Consider the following 13,090-nt stretch of genomic DNA (forward strand, 5'->3'; position numbering starts at 1 on the left):
CTGCGTAAAGGCCCAGAAGAGTTGTCTCGAGTGACCACGTGTGTCTGTAACTTTGCCACCGCGCCGTTTGGCGCCAAGGTCCCTCGAGTGAGCTGTCCATCACAGTGGGGGAAAGGGCGGGAAGAGGTTGCATAGCCTAGTGTGTGGGGCGGGGCAAACGGGCGGGGCTTCTGTACGAGTTCACATGCCTCTTGTTTATAAAGGGTCAGAGACCATCAGAGCATCAGATGAGGAGAAATCAGCCTCCTGGTCACTGGAAGTACAGGAGGATTGCGCTCGAGAAACTCGTGGATGCCTAGACCTCCATCACGGATTACAGCTAATTTTAGACTGTAGCCTCGACCTTGCTCACTAGGTTCTTGGGCTGATTATAATGTGTTACTGAAGTTTAGCTTCAACCGGGGCACGTGCTGTTTCTTTTGTATATGTAAGTGCTTCCTGTTGAGGTTTAATTTTTGAAACAGGAGCATCGTGCCAAAATGAATCCTGCCTGCATATTTATCCACGAAGATGCCACCATGTTGTGCCATACCTCTACTCAATGGAGTACTTTCTACTGGGTAGTCAGTAAGTGCTACCTCGTTGGGTAAATGTATGGTGCTTTTCCTACACTACAGCTGCGTAAAGGCCCAGAAGAGAAGTCTTCAGTGATCACCTGTGTCTGTGACTTTGCCACTGCGCTGATAGGCGCCGAGGTACCTCGAGTGAGCTGTCCATCACAGTGGGGGAAAGGGCGGGATAGGTTGCATAGCCTAGTCTGTGTGGGGAGGGGTTAAACTGGCGAGGCTTCTGTGCAAGTTCACATGCCTCTTGTTTATGAAGGGTCAGAGACCGATCAGCTCAGTAAATGATAAGAAAGCAGTCGGTGGTACCTCTTTGGGTGAATGTATTGTGCTTTTCCAGCACTGCAGCTGCGTGAAGGCCCAGAAGAGAAGTCTTCAGTGATCACCTGTGTCTGTGACTTTGCCACTGCGCTGATAGGCGCCGAGGTACCTCGAGTGAGCTGTCCATCACAGTGGGGGAAAGGGCGGGATAGGTTGCATAGCCTAGTCTGTGTGGGGAGGGGTTAAACTGGCGAGGCTTCTGTGCAAGTTCACATGCCTCTTGTTTATGAAGGGTCAGAGACCGATCAGCTCAGTAAATGATAAGAAAGCAGTCGGTGGTACCTCTTTGGGTGAATGTATTGTGCTTTTCCAGCACTGCAGCTGCGTGAAGGCCCAGAAGAGTTGTATTCAGGGATCACCTGTGTCTGTAACGTTGCCACTGCGCCGATAGGCGCCGAGGTACCTCGAGTGAGCTGTCCATCACAGTGGGGTAAAGGGCTGGATAGGTTGCATAGCCTAGTGTGTGTGGGGAGGGGCCAAACTGGCGAGGCTTCTGTGCGTGTTCACTTGCCTCTTGTTTATGAAGGGTCAGAGACTGATCAGCTCAGTAAATGATAAGAAAGCAGTCGGTGGTACCTCTTTGGGTAAATGTATTGTGCTTTTCCAGCACTGCAGCTGCGTGAAGGCCCAGAAGAGAAGTCTTCAGTGATCACCCGTGTCTGTGACTTTCCCACTGCGCTGATAGGCGCCGAGGTACCTCGAGTGAGCAGTCCATCACAGTGGTGGAAAGGGCGGATAGGTTGCATAGCCTAGTGTGTGTGGGGAGGGGCCAAACTGGCGAGGCTTCTGTGCGTGTTCACTTGCCTCTTGTTTATGAAGGGTCAGAGACCGATTAGCGCAGCAAATGAGGAGAAAGCAGTCGGTGGTACCTCTTTGGGTGAATGTATTGTGCTTTTCCAGCACTGCAGCTGCGTAAAGGCCCAGAAGAGTTGTCTCGAGTGACCACGTGTGTCTGTAACTTTGCCACCGCGCCGTTTGGCGCCAAGGTCCCTCGAGTGAGCTGTCCATCACAGTGGGGGAAAGGGCGGGAAGAGGTTGCATAGCCTAGTGTGTGGGGCGGGGCCAAACGGGCGGGGCTTCTGTACGAGTTCACATGCCTCTTGTTTATAAAGGGTCAGAGACCATCAGAGCATCAGATGAGGAGAAATCAGCCTCCTGGTCACTGGAAGTACAGGAGGATTGCGCTCGAGAAACTCGTGGATGCCTAGACCTCCATCACGGATTACAGCTAATTTTAGACTGTAGCCTCGACCTTGCTCACTAGGTTCTTGGGCTGATTATAATGTGTTACTGAAGTTTAGCTTCAACCGGGGCACGTGCTGTTTCTTTTGTATATGTAAGTGCTTCCTGTTGAGGTTTAATTTTTGAAACAGGAGCATCGTGCCAAAATGAATCCTGCCTGCATATTTATCCACGAAGATGCCACCATGTTGTGCCATACCTCTACTCAACTGGAGTACTTTCTACTGGGTAGTCAGTAAGTGCTACCTCGTTGGGTAAATGTATGGTGCTTTTCCTACACTACAGCTGCGTAAAGGCTTTGCCACTGCGCTGATAGGCGCCGAGGTACCTCGAGTGAGCTGTCCATCACAGTGGGGTAAAGGGCTGGATAGGTTGCATAGCCTAGTGTGTGTGGGGAGGGGCCAAACTGGCGAGGCTTCTGTGCGAGTTCACATGCCTCTTGTTTATGAAGGGTCAGAGACCGATCAGCTCAGTAAATGATAAGAAAGCAGTCGGTGGTACCTCTTTGGGTGAATGTATTGTGCTTTTCCAGCACTGCAGCTGCGTAAAGGCCCAGAAGAGAAGTCTTCAGTGATCACCTGTGTCTGTGACTTTGCCACTGCGCTGATAGGCGCCGAGGTACCTCGAGTGAGCTGTCCATCACAGTGGGGGAAAGGGCGGGATAGGTTGCATAGCCTAGTCTGTGTGGGGAGGGGTTAAACTGGCGAGGCTTCTGTGCGTGTTCACTTGCCTCTTGTTTATGAAGGGTCAGAGACCGATTAGCGCAGCAAATGAGGAGAAAGCAGTCGGTGGTACCTCTTTGGGTGAATGTATTGTGCTTTTCCAGCACTGCAGCTGCGTGAAGGCCCAGAAGAGTTGTATTCAGGGATCACCTGTGTCTGTAATGTTGCCACTGCGCCGATAGGCGCCGAGGTACCTCGAGTGAGCTGTCCATCACAGTGGGGGAAAGGGCGGGAAGAGGTTGCATAGCCTAGTGTGTGTGGGGAGGGGCTAAACTGGCGAGGCTTCTGTGCGTGTTCACTTGCCTCTTGTTTATGAAGGTTCAGAGACCGATTAGCGCAGCAAATGAGGAGAAAGCAGTCGGTGGTACCTCTTTGGGTGAATGTATTGTGCTTTTCCAGCACTGCAGCTGCGTAAAGGCCCAGAAGAGTTGTCTCGAGTGACCACGTGTGTCTGTAACTTTGCCACCGCGCCGTTTGGCGCCAAGGTCCCTCGAGTGAGCTGCCCATCACAGTGGGGGAAAGGGCGGGAAGAGGTTGCATAGCCTAGTGTGTGGGGCGGGGCCAAACGGGCGGGGCTTCTGTACGAGTTCACATGCCTCTTGTTTATAAAGGGTCAGAGACCATCAGAGCATCAGATGAGGAGAAATCAGCCTCCTGGTCACTGGAAGTACAGGAGGATTGCGCTCGAGAAACTCGTGGATGCCTAGACCTCCATCACGGATTACAGCTAATTTTTGACTGTAGCCTCGACCTTGCTTACTAGGTTCTTGGGCTGATTATAATGCGTTACTGAAGTTTAGCTTCAACCGGGGCACGTGCTGTTTCTTTTGTATATGTAAGTGCTTCCTGTTGAGGTTTAATTTTTGAAACAGGAGCATCGTGCCAAAATGAATCCTGCCTGCATATTTATCCACGAAGATGCCACCATGTTGTGCCATACCTCTACTCAACTGGAGTACTTTCTACTGGGTAGTCAGTAAGTGCTACCTCGTTGGGTAAATGTATGGTGCTTTTCCTACACTACAGCTGCGTAAAGGCCCAGAAGAGAAGTCTTCAGTGATCACCTGTGTCTGTGACTTTGCCACTGCGCTGATAGGCGCCGAGGTACCTCGAGTGAGCTGTCCATCACAGTGGGGGAAAGGGCGGGAATAGGTTGCATAGCCTAGTCTGTGTGGGGAGGGGTTAAACTGGCGAGGCTTCTGTGCGAGTTCACATGCCTCTTGTTTATGAAGGGTCAGAGACCGATTAGCGCAGAAAATGAGGAGAAAGCAGTCGGTGGTACCTCTTTGGGTGAATGTATTGTGCTTTTCCAGCACTGCAGCTGCGTAAAGGCCCAGAAGAGTTGTCTCGAGTGACCACGTGTGTCTGTAACTTTGCCACCGCGCCGTTTGGCGCCAAGGTCCCTCGAGTGAGCTGTCCATCACAGTGGGGGAAAGGGCGGGAAGAGGTTGCATAGCCTAGTGTGTGGGGCGGGGCCAAACGGGCGGGGCTTCTGTACGAGTTCACATGCCTCTTGTTTATAAAGGGTCAGAGACCATCAGAGCATCAGATGAGGAGAAATCAGCCTCCTGGTCACTGGAAGTACAGGAGGATTGCGCTCGAGAAACTCGTGGATGCCTAGACCTCCATCACGGATTACAGCTAATTTTAGACTGTAGCCTCGACCTTGCTCACTAGGTTCTTGGGCTGATTATAATGTGTTACTGAAGTTTAGCTTCAACCGGGGCACGTGCTGTTTCTTTTGTATATGTAAGTGCTTCCTGTTGAGGTTTAATTTTTGAAACAGGAGCATCGTGCCAAAATGAATCCTGCCTGCATATTTATCCACGAAGATGCCACCATGTTGTGCCATACCTCTACTCAACTGGAGTACTTTCTACTGGGTAGTCAGTAAGTGCTACCTCGTTGGGTAAATGTATGGTGCTTTTCCTACACTACAGCTGCGTAAAGGCCCAGAAGAGAAGTCTTCAGTGATCACCTGTGTCTGTGACTTTGCCACTGCGCTGATAGGCGCCGAGGTACCTCGAGTGAGCTGTCCATCACAGTGGGGGAAAGGGCGGGATAGGTTGCATAGCCTAGTCTGTGTGGGGAGGGGTTAAACTGGCGAGGCTTCTGTGCGAGTTCACATGCCTCTTGTTTATGAAGGGTCAGAGACCGATCAGCTCAGTAAATGATAAGAAAGCAGTCGGTGGTACCTCTTTGGGTGAATGTATTGTGCTTTTCCAGCACTGCAGCTGCGTAAAGGCCCAGAAGAGAAGTCTTCAGTGATCACCTGTGTCTGTGACTTTGCCACTGCGCTGATAGGCGCCGAGGTACCTCGAGTGAGCTGTCCATCACAGTGGGGGAAAGGGCGGGATAGGTTGCATAGCCTAGACAGTGACTTTGCCACTGCGCTGATAGGCGCCGAGGTACCTCGAGTGAGCTGTCCATCACAGTGGGGGAAAGGGCGGGATAGGTTGCATAGCCTAGTCTGTGTGGGGAGGGGTTAAACTGGCGAGGCTTCTGTGCGAGTTCACATGCCTCTTGTTTATGAAGGGTCAGAGACCGATCAGCTCAGTAAATGATAAGAAAGCAGTCGGTGGTACCTCTTTGGGTAAATGTATTGCGCTTTTCCCGCACTGCAGCTGCGTGAAGGCCCAGAAGAGTTGTATTCAGTGATCACCTGTGTCTGTGACTTTGCCACTGCGCCGATATGCGCCGAGGTACCTCGAGGGAGCTGTCCATCAAAGTGGGGTAATGGGCTGGATAGGTTGCATAGCCTAGTGTGTGTGGGGAGGGGCCAAACTGGCGAGGCTTCTGTGCGTGTTCACATGCCTCTTGTTTATGAAGGGTCAGAGACTGATCAGCTCAGTAAATGATAAGAAAGCAGTCGGTGGTACCTCTTTGGGTAAATGTATTGTGCTCTTCCAGCACTGCAGCTGCGTGAAGGCCCAGAAGAGTTGTCTCGAGTGACCACGTGTGTCTGTAACTTTGCCACCGCGCCGTTTGGCGCCAAGGTCCCTCGAGTGAGCTGTCCATCACAGTGGGGGAAAGGGCGGGAAGAGGTTGCATAGCCTAGTGTGTGGGGCGGGGCCAAACGGGCGGGGCTTCTGTACGAGTTCACATGCCTCTTGTTTATAAAGGGTCAGAGACCATCAGAGCATCAGATGAGGAGAAATCAGCCTCCTGGTCACTGGAAGTACAGGAGGATTGCGCTCGAGAAACTCGTGGATGCCTAGACCTCCATCACGGATTACAGCTAATTTTAGACTGTAGCCTCGACCTTGCTCACTAGGTTCTTGGGCTGATTATAATGCGTTACTGAAGTTTAGCTTCAACCGGGGCACGTGCTGTTTCTTTTGTATATGTAAGTGCTTCCTGTTGAGGTTTAATTTTTGAAACAGGAGCATCGTGCCAAAATGAATCCTGCCTGCATATTTATCCACGAAGATGCCACCATGTTGTGCCATACCTCTACTCAACTGGAGTACTTTCTACTGGGTAGTCAGTAAGTGCTACCTCGTTGGGTAAATGTATGGTGCTTTTCCTACACTACAGCTGCGTAAAGGCCCAGAAGAGAAGTCTTCAGTGATCACCTGTGTCTGTGACTTTGCCACTGCGCTGATAGGCGCCGAGGTACCTCGAGTGAGCTGTCCATCACAGTGGGGGAAAGGGCGGGAATAGGTTGCATAGCCTAGTCTGTGTGGGGAGGGGTTAAACTGGCGAGGCTTCTGTGCGAGTTCACATGCCTCTTGTTTATGAAGGGTCAGAGACCGATCAGCTCAGTAAATGATAAGAAAGCAGTCGGTGGTACCTCTTTGGGTGAATGTATTGTGCTTTTCCAGCACTGCAGCTGCGTAAAGGCCCAGAAGAGAAGTCTTCAGTGATCACCTGTGTCTGTGACTTTGCCACTGCGCTGATAGGCGCCGAGGTACCTCGAGTGAGCTGTCCATCACAGTGGGGGAAAGGGTGGGATAGGTTGCATAGCCTAGTCAGTCACTTTGCCACTGCGCTGATAGGCGCCGAGGTACCTCGAGTGAGCTGTCCATCACAGTGGGGGAAAGGGCGGGATAGGTTGCATAGCCTAGTCTGTGTGGGGAGGGGTTAAACTGGCGAGGCTTCTGTGCAAGTTCACATGCCTCTTGTTTATGAAGGGTCAGAGACCGATCAGCTCAGTAAATGATAAGAAAGCAGTCGGTGGTACCTCTTTGGGTGAATGTATTGTGCTTTTCCAGCACTGCAGCTGCGTGAAGGCCCAGAAGAGTTGTATTCAGGGATCACCTGTGTCTGTAACGTTGCCACTGCGCCGATAGGCGCCGAGGTACCTCGAGTGAGCTGTCCATCACAGTGGGGTAAAGGGCTGGATAGGTTGCATAGCCTAGTGTGTGTGGGGAGGGGCCAAACTGGCGAGGCTTCTGTGCGTGTTCACTTGCCTCTTGTTTATGAAGGGTCAGAGACTGATCAGCTCAGTAAATGATAAGAAAGCAGTCGGTGGTACCTCTTTGGGTAAATGTATTGTGCTTTTCCAGCACTGCAGCTCCGTGAAGGCCCAGAAGAGTTGTCTGGAGTGACCACGTGTGTCTGTAACTTTGCCACCGCGCCGTTTGGCGCCAAGGTCCCTCGAGTGAGCTGTCCATCACAGTGGGGGAAAGGGCGGGAAGAGGTTGCATAGCCTAGTGTGTGGGGCGGGGCCAAACGGGCGGGGCTTCTGTACGAGTTCACATGCCTCTTGTTTATAAAGGGTCAGAGACCATCAGAGCATCAGATGAGGAGAAATCAGCCTCCTGGTCACTGGAAGTACAGGAGGATTGCGCTCGAGAAACTCGTGGATGCCTAGACCTCCATCACGGATTAAAGCTAATTTTAGACGGTAGCCTCGACCTTGCTCACTAGGTTCTTGGGCTGATTATAATGCGTTACTGAAGTTTAGCTTCAACCGGGGCACGTGCTGTTTCTTTTGTATATGTAAGTGCTTCCTGTTGAGGTTTAATTTTTGAAACAGGAGCATCGTGCCAAAATGAATCCTGCCTGCATATTTATCCACGAAGATGCCACCATGTTGTGCCATACCTCTACTCAACTGGAGTACTTTCTACTGGGTAGTCAGTAAGTGCTACCTCGTTGGGTAAATGTATGGTGCTTTTCCTACACTACAGCTGCGTAAAGGCCCAGAAGAGAAGTCTTCAGTGATCACCTGTGTCTGTGACTTTGCCACTGCGCTGATAGGCGCCGAGGTACCTCGAGTGAGCTGTCCATCACAGTGGGGGAAAGGGCGGGATAGGTTGCACAGCCTAGTCAGTGACTTTGCCACTGCGCTGATAGGCGCCGAGGTACCTCGAGTGAGCTGTCCATCACAGTGGGGGAAAGGGCGGGATAGGTTGCATAGCCTAGTCTGTGTGGGGAGGGGTTAAACTGGCGAGGCTTCTGTGGGAGTTCACATGCCTCTTGTTTATGAAGGGTCAGAGACCGATCAGCTCAGTAAATGATAAGAAAGCAGTCGGTGGTACCTCTTTGGGTAAATGTATTGTGCTTTTCCAGCACTGCAGCTGCGTGAAGGCCCAGAAGAGAAGTCTTCAGTGATCACCTGTGTCTGTGACTTTGCCACTGCGCTGATAGGCGCCGAGGTACCTCGAGTGAGCTGTCCATCACAGTGGGGTAAAGGGCGGGAATAGGTTGCATAGCCTAGTCTGTGTGGGGAGGGGTTAAACTGGCGAGGCTTCTGTGCGAGTTCACATGCCTCTTGTTTATGAAGGGTCAGAGACCGATCAGCTCAGTAAATGATAAGAAAGCAGTCGGTGGTACCTCTTTGGGTGAATGTATTGTGCTCTGCGTAAAGGCCCAGAAGAGAAGTCTTCAGTGATCACCTGTGTCTGTGACTTTGCCACTGCGCTGATAGGCGCCGAGGTACCTCGAGTGAGCTGTCCATCACAGTGGTGGAAAGGGCGGGATAGGTTGCATAGCCTAGACAGTGACTTTGCCACTGCGCTGATAGGCGCCGAGGTACCTCGAGTGAGCTGTCCATCACAGTGGGGTAAAGGGCTGGATAGGTTGCATAGCCTAGTGTGTGTGGGGAGGGGCCAAACTGGCGAGGCTTCTGTGCGTGTTCACTTGCCTCTTGTTTATGAAGGGTCAGAGACCGATTAGCGCAGCAAATGAGGAGAAAGCAGTCGGTGGTACCTCTTTGGGTGAATGTATTGTGCTTTTCCAGCACTGCAGCTGCGTAAAGGCCCAGAAGAGTTGTCTCGAGTGACCACGTGTGTCTGTAACTTTGCCACCGCGCCGTTTGGCGCCAAGGTCCCTCGAGTGAGCTGTCCATCACAGTGGGGGAAAGGGCGGGAAGAGGTTGCATAGCCTAGTGTGTGGGGCGGGGCCAAACGGGCGGGGCTTCTGTACGAGTTCACATGCCTCTTGTTTATAAAGGGTCAGAGACCATCAGAGCATCAGATGAGGAGAAATCAGCCTCCTGGTCACTGGAAGTACAGGAGGATTGCGCTCGAGAAACTCGTGGATGCCTAGACCTCCATCACGGATTACAGCTAATTTTAGACTGTAGCCTCGACCTTGCTCACTAGGTTCTTGGGCTGATTATAATGTGTTACTGAAGTTTAGCTTCAACCGGGGCACGTGCTGTTTCTTTTGTATATGTAAGTGCTTCCTGTTGAGGTTTAATTTTTGAAACAGGAGCATCGTGCCAAAATGAATCCTGCCTGCATATTTATCCACGAAGATGCCACCATGTTGTGCCATACCTCTACTCAACTGGAGTACTTTCTACTGGGTAGTCAGTAAGTGCTACCTCGTTGGGTAAATGTATGGTGCTTTTCCTACACTACAGCTGCGTAAAGGCTTTGCCACTGCGCTGATAGGCGCCGAGGTACCTCGAGTGAGCTGTCCATCACAGTGGGGTAAAGGGCTGGATAGGTTGCATAGCCTAGTGTGTGTGGGGAGGGGCCAAACTGGCGAGGCTTCTGTGCGAGTTCACATGCCTCTTGTTTATGAAGGGTCAGAGACCGATCAGCTCAGTAAATGATAAGAAAGCAGTCGGTGGTACCTCTTTGGGTGAATGTATTGTGCTTTTCCAGCACTGCAGCTGCGTAAAGGCCCAGAAGAGAAGTCTTCAGTGATCACCTGTGTCTGTGACTTTGCCACTGCGCTGATAGGCGCCGAGGTACCTCGAGTGAGCTGTCCATCACAGTGGGGGAAAGGGCGGGATAGGTTGCATAGCCTAGTCTGTGTGGGGAGGGGTTAAACTGGCGAGGCTTCTGTGCGTGTTCACTTGCCTCTTGTTTATGAAGGGTCAGAGACCGATTAGCGCAGCAAATGAGGAGAAAGCAGTCGGTGGTACCTCTTTGGGTGAATGTATTGTGCTTTTCCAGAACTGCAGCTGCGTGAAGGCCCAGAAGAGTTGTATTCAGGGATCACCTGTGTCTGTAACGTTGCCACTGCGCCGATAGGCGCCGAGGTACCTCGAGTGAGCTGTCCATCACAGTGGGGGAAAGGGCGGGAAGAGGTTGCATAGCCTAGTGTGTGTGGGGAGGGGCTAAACTGGCGAGGCTTCTGTGCGTGTTCACTTGCCTCTTGTTTATGAAGGGTCAGAGACCGATTAGCGCAGCAAATGAGGAGAAAGCAGTCGGTGGTACCTCTTTGGGTGAATGTATTGTGCTTTTCCAGCACTGCAGCTGCGTAAAGGCCCAGGAGAGTTGTCTCGAGTGACCACGTGTGTCTGTAACTTTGCCACCGCGCCGTTTGGCGCCAAGGTCCCTCGAGTGAGCTGTCCATCACAGTGGGGGAAAGGGCGGGAAGAGGTTGCATAGCCTAGTGTGTGGGGCGGGGCCAAACGGGCGGGGCTTCTGTACGAGTTCACATGCCTCTTGTTTATAAAGGGTCAGAGACCATCAGAGCATCAGATGAGGAGAAATCAGCCTCCTGGTCACTGGAAGTACAGGAGGATTGCGCTCGAGAAACTCGTGGATGCCTAGACCTCCATCACGGATTACAGCTAATTTTTGACTGTAGCCTCGACCTTGCTTACTAGGTTCTTGGGCTGATTATAATGCGTTACTGAAGTTTAGCTTCAACCGGGGCACGTGCTGTTTCTTTTGTATATGTAAGTGCTTCCTGTTGAGGTTTAATTTTTGAAACAGGAGCATCGTGCCAAAATGAATCCTGCCTGCATATTTATCCACGAAGATGCCACCATGTTGTGCCATACCTCTACTCAACTGGAGTACTTTCTACTGGGTAGTCAGTAAGTGCTACCTCGTTGGGTAAATGTATGGTGCTTTTCCTACACTACAGCTGCGTAAAGGCCCAGAAGAGAAGTCTTCAGTGATCACCTGTGTCTGTGACTTTGCCACTGCGCTGATAGGCGCCGAGGTACCTCGAGTGAGCTGTCCATCACAGTGGGGGAAAGGGCGGGATAGGTTGCATAGCCTAGTCTGTGTGGGGAGGGGTTAAACTGGCGAGGCTTCTGTGCGAGTTCACATGCCTCTTGTTTATGAAGGGTCAGAGACCGATCAGCTCAGTAAATGATAAGAAAGCAGTCGGTGGTACCTCTTTGGGTGAATGTATTGTGCTTTTCCAGCACTGCAGCTGCGTAAAGGCCCAGAAGAGAAGTCTTCAGTGATCACCTGTGTCTGTGACTTTGCCACTGCGCTGATAGGCGCCGAGGTACCTCGAGTGAGCTGTCCATCACAGTGGGGGAAAGGGTGGGATAGGTTGCATAGCCTAGTCAGTCACTTTGCCACTGCGCTGATTGGCGCCGAGGTACCTCGAGTGAGCTGTCCATCACAGTGGGGGAAAGGGCGGGATAGGTTGCATAGCCTAGTCTGTGTGGGGAGGGGTTAAACTGGCGAGGCTTCTGTGCAAGTTCACATGCCTCTTGTTTATGAAGGGTCAGAGACCGATCAGCTCAGTAAATGATAAGAAAGCAGTCGGTGGTACCTCTTTGGGTGAATGTATTGTGCTTTTCCAGCACTGCAGCTGCGTGAAGGCCCAGAAGAGTTGTATTCAGGGATCACCTGTGTCTGTAACGTTGCCACTGCGCCGATAGGCGCCGAGGTACCTCGAGTGAGCTGTCCATCACAGTGGGGTAAAGGGCTGGATAGGTTGCATAGCCTAGTGTGTGTGGGGAGGGGCCAAACTGGCGAGGCTTCTGTGCGTGTTCACTTGCCTCTTGTTTATGAAGGGTCAGAGACTGATCAGCTCAGTAAATGATAAGAAAGCAGTCGGTGGTACCTCTTTGGGTAAATGTATTGTGCTTTTCCAGCACTGCAGCTGCGTGAAGGCCCAGAAGAGAAGTCTTCAGTGATCACCCGTGTCTGTGACTTTCCCACTGCGCTGATAGGCGCCGAGGTACCTCGAGTGAGCTGTCCATCACAGTGGGGTAAAGGGCTGGATAGGTTGCAAAGCCTAATGTGTGTGGGGAGGGGCCAAACTGGCGAGGCTTCTGTGCGTGTTCACTTGCCTCTTGTTTATGAAGGGTCAGAGACCGATTAGCGCAGCAAATGAGGAGAAAGCAGTCGGTGGTACCTCTTTGGGTGAATGTATTGTGCTTTTCCAGCACTGCAGCTGCGTAAAGGCCCAGAAGAGTTGTCTCGAGTGACCACGTGTGTCTGTAACTTTGCCTCCGCGCCGTTTGGCGCCAAGGTCCCTCGAGTGAGCTGTCCATCACAGTGGGGGAAAGGGCGGGAAGAGGTTGCATAGCCTAGTGTGTGGGGCGGGGCCAAACGGGCGGGGCTTCTGTACGAGTTCACATGCCTCTTGTTTATAAAGGGTCAGAGACCATCAGAGCATCAGATGAGGAGAAATCAGCCTCCTGGTCACTGGAAGTACAGGAGGATTGCGCTCGAGAAACTCGTGGATGCCTAGACCTCCATCACGGATTACAGCTAATTTTAGACTGTAGCCTCGACCTTGCTCACTAGGTTCTTGGGCTGATTATAATGTGTTACTGAAGTTTAGCTTCAACCGGGGCACGTGCTGTTTCTTTTGTATATGTAAGTGCTTCCTGTTGAGGTTTAATTTTTGAAACAGGAGCATCGTGCCAAAATGAATCCTGCCTGCATATTTATCCACGAAGATGCCACCATGTTGTGCCATACCTCTACTCAACTGGAGTACTTTCTACTGGGTAGTCAGTAAGTGCTACCTCGTTGGGTAAATGTATGGTGCTTTTCCTACACTACAGCTGCGTAAAGGCTTTGCCACTGCGCTGATAGGCGCCGAGGTACCTCGAGTGAGCTGTCCATCACAGTGGGGTAA

This window comes from Lissotriton vulgaris, chromosome 8 (assembly GCF_964263255.1).
Source record: "Lissotriton vulgaris chromosome 8, aLisVul1.2, whole genome shotgun sequence".
Classification (NCBI taxonomy): Eukaryota; Metazoa; Chordata; class Amphibia; order Caudata; family Salamandridae; genus Lissotriton; species Lissotriton vulgaris.